Source organism: Pristiophorus japonicus, chromosome 10, assembly GCF_044704955.1.
Source record: "Pristiophorus japonicus isolate sPriJap1 chromosome 10, sPriJap1.hap1, whole genome shotgun sequence".
Taxonomy (NCBI): domain Eukaryota; kingdom Metazoa; phylum Chordata; class Chondrichthyes; family Pristiophoridae; genus Pristiophorus; species Pristiophorus japonicus.
In genome coordinates this window covers 47,587,617-47,602,200 of record NC_091986.1, presented here as the reverse complement: position 1 = coordinate 47,602,200, position 14,584 = coordinate 47,587,617, and the positions used below count along the sequence as shown (strand labels likewise).

The 14,584-nt window shown below is 49.6% G+C and overlaps 1 protein-coding gene across 1 annotated transcript in view; it reads right to left on the bottom strand.

The window, feature by feature from the left end:
* gramd1c (GRAM domain containing 1c) overlaps positions 1-14,584 on the bottom strand; it is a 125,970-nt gene that overhangs the window by 75,899 nt on the left and 35,487 nt on the right. The window lies entirely within an intron of this gene.

Below are 14,584 nucleotides of genomic sequence, written 5' to 3'. Positions count from 1 at the left end.
GATTCAGCCCATTTCCAGAAGACAGGAGCTTTACCCTCCTAAATTGTACAGAGCCAATTGGTGATATCGGTGAAGTGACGAGAACGTTTTTAGCAAATAAACTTAGAGGAAAGTGTTCTATGTGAGTGAAACTGTCAAGGGAGTCTCAACTATGTTGACTACGAACAATTTAAATCAGGACAAGGCAATTCATGGACTTTCTATTGTGTGAAAGAAAAGGAGAATAAGATTGAAATGGTGTAAGGCCGTGGATATGGCAGAATGGGGAAAGACTATGGGGGCGACTTTCAACTGTCAGTCCTCCATTGGTAGCCTGGAAAACAGGTAGCTAGCAATTGAAAAATCGGGAGGATGGGCACTGGGGCTCCTGATGTTGGCCCTGATGGAAGTTGAAAACCCCAACCCCCATTCCTACCTGTTGGCACATGGGGTACATTCCTTCAGGAATAGTAGGGGAGAAATTCAACTCATGGTTGTCCATCCTGTGCCCAGAAAACTGCTGGCCAGAAGTTGCTAACAGGGAGATGGCAGAGGGGGAGCTGTGAGGAAATCTGGGCCACCTCATTGATGCCCAAACCGCGACTGATGCCATATTCAGGTGAGGTCGGTTGGTGAGCGAACTTCCCACCTGAAGTATGCTGTTTTACAATGCAAATCTGGGTCCTACACTGGATGCAGGAGCCCGATGTTAAATTCAGGTACGATTGGATGGAGCTTGCGCAGTCCAAGCTCTGCCCTCTTGCAGCAGGTCTTGAGCAGCCGAACCAATGCTCCTGAAAAGAAACCACTCAAAAAAGGCCACAAAACTTCTGGAAGTTTTTATTTTGCAAAGTTATATTTTTGTGGAGCCAGGAAGAACAGGAGTGTCACTGTGCCACCATCGGTTTAGATTCACTGCCCTATGCATCATGCCCATCCCCCTACACTCGACCCCATCCAACCCCCAGAGCTGGGTCAGGGTGATGGGAGGGGGGGGAGCTGGGTCAAGGTGGGGGATGGGAGCGGGGAGCTGGGTCAAGGCGATGGGAGGGGGGGGGAGCTGGGTCAGGGTGGGGGATGGGAGGGGGGGCGTTGGGTCAGGGCGATGAGAGGGGGAGAGCTGTCAGGGCGATGGGAGAGGCGGGGAGCTGGGTCAGGGTGATGGGAAGGGGGAGCTGAGTCAGAACGATGGGAGGGGGGGGAGCTGGGTCAGGGTGGGGGATGGAAGGGGGGCGTTGGGCCAGGGCGATGGGAGGGGGGGAGCTGGGTCAGAGTGATGGGAGAGGGTGGGGAGCTGGGTCAGGGTGGGGGATGGGAGGGGGGAGCTGGGTCAGGGTGATGGGAGAGGGGGGGAGCTGGGTCAGGGTGATGGGAAGGTGGAGCTGGGTCAGGGTGGGGGATGGGAGTGGGGGCGTTGGGTCAGGGCGATGAGAGGGGGGGAGCTGGGTCAGGGCGATGGGAGAGGGGGGGAGCTGGGTCAGGGTGATGGGAAGGGGGAGCTGAGTCAGAACGATGGGAGGGGGGGGAGCTGGGTCAGGGTGGGGGATGGGAGGGGGGCGTTGGGTCAGGGCGATGGGAGGGGGGGAGCTGGGTCAGGGCGATGGGAGAGGAGGGGGAGCTGGGTCAGGGTGGGGGATGGGAGGGGGGAGCTGGGTCAGGGTGATGGGAGAGGGGGGGGAGCTGGGTCAGGGCGATGGGAGGGTGGAGCTGGGTCAGGGTGATGGGAGAGGGGGGGGGAGCTGGGTCAGGGCGGGGGATGGGAGGGGGGGAGCTGGGTCAGGGTGGGGGATGGGAGGGGGGCGTTGGGTCAGGGCGATGGGAGGGGGGGAGCTGGGTCAGGGTGATGGGAGGGGGGGGGGAGTTGGGTCAGGGCGATGGGAGGGTGGAGCTGGGTCAGGGTGATGGGAGAGGGGGGGGGAGCTGGGTCAGGGCGGGGGATGGGAGGGGGGGAGCTGGGTCAGGGTGGGGGATGGGAGGGGGGCGTTGGGTCAGGGCGATGGGAGGGGGGGAGCTGGGTCAGGGCGATGGGAGAGGGGGGGAGCTGGGTCAGGGTGGGGGAGGGGGGGAGCTGGGTCAGGGTGATGGGAGAGGGGGGGGAGCTGGGTCAGGGCGATGGGAGGGTGGAGCTGGGTCAGGGTGATGGGAGAGGGGGGGGAGCTGGGTCAGGGCGGGGGATGGGAGGGGGGGAGCTGGGTCAGGGGGATGGGAGGGGGGGAGCTGGGTCAGGGGTGAGCTGTATGCCATTCAAATAATGTTCAATGCCATCCACCATCCACATGCAGAGCCATCATCATCATCATCATAGGCAGTCCCTCGAAAATCGAAGAAGACTTCCACTCTAAAAGTGAGTTCTTAGGTGAGTGAACAGTCCAATACGGCAATTATAATCTCTGTCACAGACAGACAGTCGTTGAAGGAAAGGGTGGGTGGGAAGTCAGGTATCCTTGAAACGTTTTATCAGCAAGGGCAGACATCAGCGATGAGGTTCAACACCGCCTCCAGTGCGCTAGCGCAGCCTTCGGTCGCCTGAGGAAGAGAATGTTCGAAGATCAGGCCCGTTGGGTGGGCCACATTGTCCGCATGCCTGACACAAGACTCCCAAAGCAAGCGCTCTACTCGGAACTCCTACACGGCCACCTGGGGCTCTACTGCCGTGTAGGAGTTCCGAGTAGAGCGCTTGCTTTGGGAGTCTTGTGTCAGGCATGCGGACAATGTGGCCCACCCAACGGAGTTGGTCGAGTATGGTCAGTGCTTCAATGCTGGGGATGTTGGCCTGATTGAAGACACTAACGTTTGTGCGTCTGTCCTCCCAGGGGATTTGTAGGATCTTGCGGAGACATTGCTGGTGGTATTTCTCCAGCGATTTGAGGTGTCTACTGTATATGGTCCACGACTCTGAGCCATACAGGAGGGCAGGTATCACTGCAGCCCTGTAGATTATGAGCTTGGTGCCAGATTTGAGGGCCTGATCTTCGAACATTCTCTTCCTCAGGCGGCCGAAGGCTGCGCTGACGCACTGGAGGCGGTGTTGAACCTCGTCATCGATGTCTGCCCTTGCTGATAATAGGCTCCCGAGGTATGGAAAGTGGTCCACATTGTCCAGGGCCGCGCCGTGGATCTTGATGACTGGGGGGCAGTGCTGTGTGGCGGGGTCAGGTTGGTGGAGGACCTTTGTCTTGGATGTTTATTTAAGGCCCATGCTTTTGTACACCTCAGTGAAGATGTTGATTCTGACTTGAAGTTCGGCCTCTGAATGTACACAGACGCAAGTGTCCTCCGCGTACTGTCGTTCGACGACAGAGGTTGGGATGGTCTTGGATCTGGCCTGGAGACTGTGAAGGTTAAATAGCTTCCCACTGGTTCTGTAGTTTAATTCCACTCCAGCGGGGAGCTTGTTGAGTGAGAGGCGGAGCAATGCAATGAGGAAGATCTAGAAGTGGGTTGGAGCGATGACTCAGCCTGTCCCGACCACGGTAACGGGGGTAAGATCCTTCCTGGGACTCACAGGGTATTGTGGGGATTTCATAGAGGACTATGCCGCTATGGCAGCCCCTCCACAAGGACTGCATGGCAGCTTTTAGTCGTCTGAAGAGAGATCTGCAGACCCCACCGGCTTTAGGAGAATGACTAACTGGCTCCATAGAGTCTAGCAGCCTGTTTCGATCCAAACATCCTCTGTTTTAATCCAAACTTCAATCTTCAACTTTTAACCTTTTCGATATTCCCAGACTGCGCCGAAACAAAGTGTTTCAGAAATGTCGGTTTACACTCCCACATTACAAGGGTTGGTGCTGTTACCTGCATTTCTTTTGCAGTTGTCGTGCCATAAAGATCATGTCCGTTGTACCCTGTAGGGGACGAAATCCACATTGTGACTCCGGGAGGAGCTCCTTAGCCACAGGGAGAAGACGGTTGAAGAAGATTCTCGCGATGACTTTTCCAGTGGCTGATAACAAAGAGATTCCTCTGTAATTGCCGCAGTCGGACTTGTCCCCTTTTTTACAGATGGTCACGATTACTGCATCTCTGAGATCTCCTGGCATGCTCTCCTCATGCATTCGTGCCAGTAGTGCCTCTCCACCATACTTTAGCGCCTCAGCAGTGATTCCATCCGCTCCCGATGCCTTGTTGTTGTAGAGCTGATGGATGGCCTTTTCTACCTTGTGCAGAGCTGGGGTTAGCTGAGGTGGTGGCGGGTAGCATGCTGCAGGATGGAATCGAGGACACTCAAGTCAAAGGCAGAGTCTCGGTTAAGGAGATCTTCGAAGTGCCTCGGTGTCCTTGATGAGTGTCTCCCCGTTCTTGGCTGCAGTGGGGTGGGGCCTTGGGTGCTTGACTGCGGTGAAGAATCCTCATATATCATGGCTGTCAGCCAGCTGCTGAATCTCCTGTGCTTTCTCCACCCACCTTTAGGTCGTGGGTTTTTTGTTGGACCTTGGCCTTAAGCCGTCTGTAATGCTGCTTTGCTGCTCCCGAGTTGGGTTGTTTTAGGTTCAGAAACGCCCTGCGCTTGCGAATTATTAGTTCTTGGATCTCCTGGTCATTCTCATCAAACCAGACCTGGTGTTTCCTGGTTGAGTGACTGAGCGTCTCGGACCAAGTGCTGTGGGCATTCTGCGTCTCGGGGTCATCAAGGGTCACCAGATTAGCAGTGAGGTGCTGGCTGTATAGCGCTCTCTTAGCTGGGTCTTTGAGTGCCCTGGCATTGATTTTTTTTGCGGCACTGCTTCTGCTGCCATCACCACTTTGGAGCTATGTTGATGTTGATGATGGAATGGATTAGGCGGTGGTCCATCCAGCAGTCGTCAGCTCCTGTCATGGTGTGGGTGATGCGCACATCCTTGCGATCCCTGGCTCGATCGATGACGTAGTCGAGCAGGTGCCAGTGTTTGGAGCGAGGGTGTTGCCACGATGCCTTGTACTTGTCCCTCTGGTGGAACAAGGTGTTGGTGATAACAAGGTCGTGTTCTAGGCATTTTGTCAGGAGCAGGGTACCGCTGGAGTTGGTTTTCCCTACCCCCTCTCTGCCGGTCACGCCTCCCCAGAGATCTGTGTCCTTGCCGACCCTGGCGTTGAAGTTGCCGAGGAGGATTAGTTTGTCGTTTGTAGGGACACAGGACATCACTCCACTGAATTGCTGCCAGTTTTGGGAACAAGTCAAATTTCTCCCCCCATAACTCCACAGGTTTCTAGTCCCCCAGTGGAATGATGGCATTATCTGTATGTGCAGATTAAATGGATAATGAAGAATCATTCTTTTATTATCTCAGATGATGCTTCCACATGCCTCATTTGAATTTGTTGAGTGTAATAATTTACGACGTAAATAAATCAGCATCTCTAACACCCATACATATAGATCACAGCAGACAGATAGAATGAACACTTGCAAAAGCAATTATAGGCACAACTACAAGCACAGAACTACACATACCACAACCACAAAACTCTCCCAGAGACAGTCAAACTGTACACAGCAAACACACTAAAAGAATTACAAACTCCAGCACATTCAAAACACTTAAAAAATAACCACAAAATATTTATGTCGCCAAACCCACAACATGATAACATAAAATGCTGTACATTAGATACTAAAACATTGTAAAACAGCATATCCTCTGACTTGCTACGAGCAATGAGAGAACCACTGTTAGTTAAAGAAAAACCTCGGAGTCCACCAACATAACATAAAGTGTAATTTTTTGCAAAGTGGTCCAATCTAATCATATGACCCCAGACTCCCCTCCCATTGGTGGGCATGGAGCAGGAACGTGCCACAATTTGCTTCCAGAACCTTGTTAGACAATTTGGAGACCAGAGATCTGCACGTCATTGGCTTATCATCACTCGGATCGAGGGAAACACAGTTCTGCTGCAGCCAGTTAAAGGGCAACATCACTTCTCAGCAGGATGGTACAAGAAGCATCAAGTTTAGAGGCTTCAGCAGCTGGAAGGTCCACCATATGTTCTGATGTCTCTGGTGGTGCCGTTGGCAGAACTGGGCCTGAGGAGGGACTGTCTGGTAAGCACTAAGGGCAGGAGGGCCCATAATAGACTGACACAGGTCAGGTCAGGGAGGGAGGGAGTGGACGCAGTCAGTGCAACTACCACCACTGCAGGAACTGCCATACAGTTCAAGGAAAAGTTCAGTGACCTGGGTGGCCAAGGTAAGCCAAGGCTCTAGTGCCAAGAAGCATCCTCTACCACTCATATAGCTTTACTCTTTCCCTATCAACTCCTGGGTGTCAGGGAAACTCACTTCTGAAAAGCGCAACCTCTCCAAACATTCAAGCGCCTTCCTTAGCGAAAATTAACTCAACTCACTTTGCCTGCCACAAGGGCTTCTAGTCATCAAGGTCACTTCATTTAAAGTAACATTTCATCATCATGGCATACGTGACCTCATATGGGGCAAGGTTCCATGACACAGGCTGATAAACATTCTTCTCTCCCTCTAAAGAACAAAATGTACAACTGGCACCACAGAAGGACAATTAGGGGAGGATGGCCCTCGCTAACAACCCTGAGTCCGGAAGAAAAGGTGACATTAGATTTAATAGGCAGATGTACAGGATAGCCTCTAGGAGAGGACGAGGTTGGAGGCAAGCTGGCAAGAGAAGGTTGGTAAAGACTGGGCAAGGCTCATCTTATATTTTCCCCAAAGTATTCCAATGCCCTTACAATTACCCAGTATTTCTTCAAAGACAAATGCCAGTGTGTGCACAGTTAAACACGCTCTTCTGTCTTTCACATTAAAGGAGGTGCCTTGAGCAATGTGACCAACCTCTCCGATCAGCGTCCAGGCACTTTAAGATCCACAGCTGCTGCCAGATCCTCATCTACTCCGTCCTGGCATCTCACCTGTGCAAATGCCAGCACAGAGCTACCCACTCATGAGGAATTAATTAAACAGTAACAAGAGTTATCACTGAATCACTGAACATGAGTGAGGAGGACCGGAGAGTGAAAAAGAGATCGTGTGCCATTCCTCCATGGAGAAGGGTGAATAACAAATGCCATCAGTTGATGATCCTAAGGACCCAGATCTCAGGGGCCCAGTCTTCAAAAGAGCAATAATTCAAGAGCATCAATCACACATGCAGGCAGTGGAGACGGTTTCTAGACACACCCTGGAGACAGTCTCAGCCGGGATATTGCTGCAACATCAAGACACCACACCTTGCTACTACTCCTCATTCAACTCCTTGCAAAAATTCTCTCTCCATGGCAATATTGCGCAGAACACCATTACAATTCTACCCAGCTAGACATTTGCGAACACTGGATAAAAGCTTCACAGGATCTGTACTTTAGCCTTCTCTATTGAATTTGTCAATCTATGGCCTAAACCACCTAAGCTCCTTATCCTTTTGTTGACCATATGTTTAGGCTTGGTAAGTGGAAGATCAGAGCATAAGCTGTACACTGGACCGACAGCCTGAATACACTTGGACTTGGCTGATATAATTTGTTGACGACCATGTAGTATGTTCTTGCCTTGTTCATTTGGTATATTTCCACTGGCTATGGACACTATGGCGGAACAGTGATATAGGTTCAATTATTAAGGGCTTTTAACTGTTCAAATACATATACTTCCTTTTTAAAAAAAACCAAGTTAATTGGTTAGGAACTGGTAACTTGGAGATGGGACGAGATATAGCAGAATACTCATGATGGGAATGACACACAATGACCTGGCAGAGTTCTTGTTTCTCCACTACAATCCACAATGTTAATTTAATATATATAGGTCCTTTTAATATACATGGAGGATAACTTAGAATATAACAATTAAGAGCCTGCTGCAAGGGCTCCCTATACGCCCTGCGAGCCTGCTTCGCCATTCAATAAGATCATGGCTGATCTTTGACCTCCCATCTGATCCCCATAATCACTTGATTAGAATCCGAAAATCTATCTATCTCAGCTTTGAATATACTCAACGATTCAGCATCCACAGCCCTTTGGGGTAGTGAACTCCAAAAACACAACCCTCTGAGGTAAGAAATTCCTCCTCATCTCAGTCTTAAATGTTCAACCCTTTATCCTGAGACTGTGACCCTTAGTTCTAGACTCTCCAGCCAGTGGAAACAATGAGGCCGAAATTCACCGTCTCCGAAGGGATGGCTACCGTGGAGTTTGGGTGGGCGACCGATAAAATCGATGGGCCACCGCGGTTGGATGATTCCCCCTGCCCCCCCACCCCCAGCCATATTCAGCTCGGGGGGGATTTGAACGCTGTGCACTGCCACCAGAAACGGTGCAGTGAAGCCGCTGTAAAGGAGACTTTCCAGCGGAGAGCTCTGCAGTGTGTGGGCTGCTGGAAAGCCACCAGGACCGGGATATTCAGCTGCAAAAAGATTTCCCTACCAAACGATACGAGGTATTCGAGTCGGGACACCGCTGGAGTGCTGCCACGATAGGCGCCCTCTGGTAGGGAAATAGTTTAATTAATTTTAGTATTTTTATTTAAGATTACAGTATCCACTGTAATTATCTTTAATAGTGTTGTGTATGCAATAACTCAATAGACTGAATACTGTAAACTCCGAACAGGTACAAAACTGGCTCTACTTTATTCGGGCCCAAAGTGATTACATTACAAGATGGCTGGCCTTTTATACCTGGGCCACACACATGTGCGCACAGCCCAATGACCTCCAACAGTGGTGCCACTTAGTGGCTAGTAAACCTAAGCATACATACATGACAATATCCCCCTTTAAGATATTAGTAACAGTCTTTTTACAAATTGAGACAGTCCGGGGCTTTCCGCTCCCGAGTTGATTGTCTCAGTTCAACTCCAGCCTTGGGCGAGCGTTCTGAGTCTGTTATGATGGGGGCTGGGTAGCCGATCTGATGGGAGTGGCAATGACCATGTCAGGGATTGAAATTCCAGATTCACTCATGACAGCGGAGACATCTGATGACTGAGGGTAAGTTGGTTGGTCACTGATTGTGTCTTCCTCAGACTGTTCCGGTTTATCTGTGTGCCATAGCTTTATCTGATCAACATGTTTCCTGCATGTTTGCCCATTCTTGAGCTTAATGATAAACACTCTGTTACCCTCCTTGGCCATAACAGTACCGGCGATCCATTTGGGACCTTGACCATAATTCAGTACATACACAGGATCATTAATAGAAATGTCGTGTGACTCAGTAGCGCGATCATGATACCCTTGCTGACTCTGACATCTGTATTTGACACGATTATTCAAGTCAGGGTGGACAAGAGAGAGCCTGGTCTTGAGACCTCTCTTCATCAATAGTTCAGCAGGGGAGACCCCGGTAAGCGTATGGAGTCTTGTCCTGTAACTAAACAATATGGGTGACAAGCGAGTTTGCAGTGAACCTTGAGTTACAAGTTTCATACTCTGCTTGATGGTTTGGACCGCACGCTCGGTGTTATGTATGTAAACTTTACTAGTGTGTAACACTTGCCATTAGAAGTTGCATGTGTTGGGGACCCAAGGGTCACCTGCACACCCCGGGCAAGCAGGTATAAAAAGCAGTCTACCATGCTGCTTCTTCACTCTGGAGTTACATTAAAGAGACCAAGGTCACAACAGTTTGAGCTTACAGTATACAGTCTTGTGGAGTTATTCTGAACATAACAATTGGCGACGAGTAACAGATCACGAACTTTCGCGTAGTTATGGCTGCTGTTGGTATTCTTGAGAAATTTGTTGAGGGTGATGATTGAGAAGCCTCCATTGAGCATCTTGACTAGTACTTCGTGGCCAACGAGCTGGATATGGAAGATACCGCGGTCAAGCGCAGGGTGATTCTCCTCACTGTTTGTGGGTCCACGATGTATGGCCTCGTCAAAAGTCTGCTAGCACCAATGAAACCAACAGACAAGACATATGAAGAGCTGAGCACGCTGGTTCGGGAACAACTCAAGCCAAAGGAGAGCACCTTAATGGCCAGGTATCGCTTTTATACGTACCACCGCTCCGAGGGCCAGGACGTGGCGAGCTATGTCGCCGACCTAAGACACCTTGCGGGACCATGCGAATTTGCTGGATTTTTGTGGGAAATGTTGCGGGATTTTTTCGTGCTTGGAATCGGCCACGAGGTCATTCTTCGCAAACTGCTGTCTGCCGAATCCCTAGATCTGAGCAAGGTCATCATGATAGCCCAGGCTTTCATGTTCATGAGCGATAACACTAAACAGATATCATTGCATCATTGAAGCTCACCGGCAAGTACTGTGCATGAAATAACGCCTTCAGCAGGCAGAACTGTACATGGCAGGGCCTACACGCCAGACCTAGGATGACTCAGAGTCCGCTGTGGGGCATGAATGCGAATCCATTAACACCATGTTGGCATCGCGGGGGTAATCATACTGCCCATCAATGTCGATTCAAGCACTATGTGTGCAAGGGCTGTGGAACAATGGGGCACCTCCAGCGAATGTGCAAACGTACTGCGACTCACCGCGTGGCAGAGTCGGCAGAAGATGACCGATCTGGCGTGGATCACGCTGAACGAGCAAGGGAGGCAACGCAACCCAAGGCTGAAGAGGAAGTGTATGGGGTACGCACCTTCACCACCAAAAGCCCTCCGATAATGTTGAAAGTCAAATTAAACGGCATTCCAGTTTCTATGGAATTGGACACGGGGGCGAGTCAGTCAATTATGAGCCAGAAGGCTTTTGAGAAACTGTGGGGTAACAAGGCACAAAGGCCAAAACTAAGCCGATTCACACAAAGCTGCGCACTTACACCAAAGCGCTCATACCAGCCATTGGCATTGTGGCAGTGAAGGTATTGTATGATGGAACTGTGCATGATTTATCACTATGGATTGTATTAGACGATGGCCCAACGCTGTTCGGCAGAAGCTGGCTTGGAAATATCTGATGGAACTGGGACGACATCAAAGCACTGTCTTCGGTGGATGACGCCTCGTGCACCCTAAACAAATTCCCATTGTTATATGAGCCAGGCATCAGAAACTTCACAGGCGCCGAAGGGCAGATCCATCTAGTCCCTGATGCACGACCCGTTCATCACAAGGCCCGAGCGGTTCCATACATGATGCAAGAGAAAGTCAAGATCGAGCTGGACAGACTTCAACAAGAGGGAATCATATCACCAGTCGAGTTCAACGAGTGGGCCAGTCCAATTGTTCCGGTGTTGAAAAGCGATGGGACGGTCAGAATCTGCGGGGACCACAAGGTAACGATCAACCGAGTCTCGTTACAGGACCAGTACCCCCTACCCAAAGCGGATGACCTGTTTGCAACGCTATCAGGGGGGAAGTCATTCACCAAGCTGGATCTAACCTCTGCTTACATGACACAGGAGCTGGCTGAACCTTCAAAAAGATTGACGTGCATCAACACGCACAAAGGACTGTTCATATACCACAGATGCCCTTTTGGGATTTGCTCGGCTGCAGCCAACTTCCAGAGGAACATGGAGAGCCTGCTGAAATCGGTTCCGCACACCATGATCACTGGTCGCAACACCACCGAACACTTGCACAATCTGGAAGAGGTTCTAAAGCGTCTGGACAGAGTGGGACTCAGGCTGAAACACTCCCAGTGTGTTTTCCTGGCACCAGAGGTCGAATTTTTGGGGAGAAAGATTGTGGCGGACGGCATCAGACTCACGGACTCCAAGACAGAGACCATCAAGAATGCACCCAGACCACAGAATGTGATGGAGCTGCATTCATTCCTGGGACTATTTTCAGCTATTTTGATAACTTTCTACCGGGGTTGAGCACTTTGCTGGAACCTTTGTATTTATTGCTACGCAAGATTGACGACTGGGCTTGGGGTAAATCTCAAGAGACAGCCTTTAATAAGGCCAGATACCTGCTATCTTCTAAAAAGTTACTTGTATTGTGTGACCCATGTAAACTTGTGATGCATCTTCGTACGGGGTCAGTTGTGTGTTACAGCAAGCCAATGGGTCAGGCAAACTGCAACCGGTTGCATATGCGTCCAGAAGTTTATCTAAGGCTGAAAGAAGTATTTGCACACATATATGGGGTTAAGAAAATACACCAATACCTATTTGGACTCTGGCTCGAGTTTGAAACCGACCACAAACTGTTCATTTCACTGTTCTCAGAAAGCAAAGGTATTTACACGAATGCATCGTCCTGCATCCAAAGGTGGGCACTAACATCTTTAGTAAAAGCTTTTACCGATATATAAAACGGAAAAGAGTGACTAAAGTAAATGTTGGTCCCTTAGAAAGGGGGATTTAATAATGGGAAATGTGGAAATGGCTGAGACCTCAAACAATTATTTTGCTTCGGTCTTCACAGTGGAAGACACAAAAACCATGCTAAAAATTGCTGGTCACAGGAATGTGGGAAGGGAGGAACTTGAGACAATCACTATCACTAGGCGGGTAGTGCTGGACAGGCTAATGGGACTCAAGGTAGACAAGTCCCCTGGTCCTGATGAAATGCATCCCAGGATATTAAAAGAGATGGCAGAAGTTATAGCAGAAACATTCGTTATAATCTACCAAAATTCTCTGGACTCTGGGGAGGTACCAGCGGATTGGAAAGCAGTTAATGTAACGCCTCTGTTTAAAAAAAGGGGCAGACAAAAGGCAGGTAACTATAGGCCGGTTAGTTTAACATCTGTAGTGGGGAAAATGCTTGAAACTATCATTAAGGAAGAAATAGCAGGACATCTGGATAGGAATAGTGCAATCAAGCAGACGCAGCATGGATTCATTAAGGGGAAATCATGTTTAACTAATTTACTGGAATTATTTGAGGATATAACGAGCATGGTGGATAGAGGTGTACCGATGGATGTGCTGTATTTAGATTTTCAAAAGGCATTTGATAAGATGCCACACAAAAGGTTACTGCAGAAGATAAAGGTACGCGGAGTCAGAGGAAATGTACTAGCATGGATAGAGAATTGGCTGGCGAACAGAAAGCAGACAGTCGGGATAAATGGGTCCTTTTCGGGTTGGAAATCGGTGGTTAGTGGTGTGCCACAGGGATCGGTGCTGGGACCACAAATGTTTACAATATACATAGATGACCTGGAAGAGGGGACAGAGTGTAGTGTAACAAAATTTGCAGATGACACAAAGATTAGTGGGAAAGCGGGTTGTGTAGAGGACACAGAAAGGCTGCAAAGAGATTTATATAGATTAAGCGAATGGGCTAAGGTGTGGCAGATGGAATACAATGTCGGAAAGTGTGAGGTCATCCACCTTGGGGAAAAAAAACAGTAAAAGGGAATATTATTTGAATGGGGAGAAATTACAACATGCTGTGGTGCAGCTGGACCTGGGGGTCCTTGTGCATGAATCCCAAAAAGTTAGTTTGCAGGTGCAGCAGGTAATCAGGAAGGTGAATGGAATGTTGGCCTTCATTGTGAGAGGGATGGAGTACAAAAGCAGGGAGGTCCTTCTGCAACTGTATAGGGCATTGGTGAGGCCGCACCTGGAGTACTGCGTGCAGTTTTGGTCACTTAAGGAAGGATATACTAGCTTTGGAGGGGGTACAGAGACGATTCACTCGGGTGATTCCGGAGATGAGGGGGTTACCTTATGATAATAGATTGAGTAGACTGGGTCTTTACTCTTTGGAGTTCAGAAGGATGAGGGGTGATCTTATAGAAATATTTAAAATAATGAAAGGGATAGACAAGATAGAGGCGGAGAGATTGTTTCCATTGGTCGGGGAGACTACAACTAGGGGGCACAGCCTCAAAATACGGGGGAGCCAATTTAAAACCGAGTTGAGAAGAAATTTCTTCTCCCAGAGGGATGTGAATCTGTGGAATTCTCTGCCCAAGGAAGCAGTTGAGGCTAGCTCATTGAATGTATTCAAGTCACAGATAGATAGATTTTTAACCAATAAGGGAATTAAGGGTTACGGGGAGCGGGCGGGTAAGTGGAGTTGAGTCCACGGCCAGATCAGCCATGATCTTGTTGAATGGCGGAGCAGGCTCAAGGGGCTAAATGGCCTACTCCTGTTCCTAATTCTTATGTTCTTATGTTCTTATAACATTATCTGCATCTGACTATGTAATCCGCCACAGACCAGGCACTGAGAACTGTGCTGATGCCCTCAGTCGGCGACCATTACCCACCACCGGGGTGGAAATGGCACAACCCGCAGACTTGCTTCTTGTAATGGATGTTTTTGAGAGTGAAGGGTCACATGTCACGGCTCATCAGATTAGGACCTGGATTAGCCAGAACCCTGTGCCATCACTAGTAAAAAGCTGCATCCTTAATGGGAGCTGGTCGGCTGTTCCCGGAGAAATGAAAGATGAAATTAAGCCGTTTTACCGACGCAAGGATGAAATGTCCATCCATTCGGATTGTCTCCTATGGGGGAATCGCGTGGTTTTGGCAAAAAAAAGGCAGGGAAACATTTATACGTGACCTACACAGTACCCACCCAGGCATAGTCATGATGAAGGCTATCGCCAGGTCGTACGTTTGGTGACCCGGCATTGACTCGGAACTGGAGTCGTGCGTACACCAATGTAACACTTGCTCACAGTTGAGCAATGCACCAAGGGAGGCCCCACTGAGTCTGTGATCATGGCCCTCCAAACCATGGCCCAGGGTGCACGTAGATTTCGCTGGCCCCT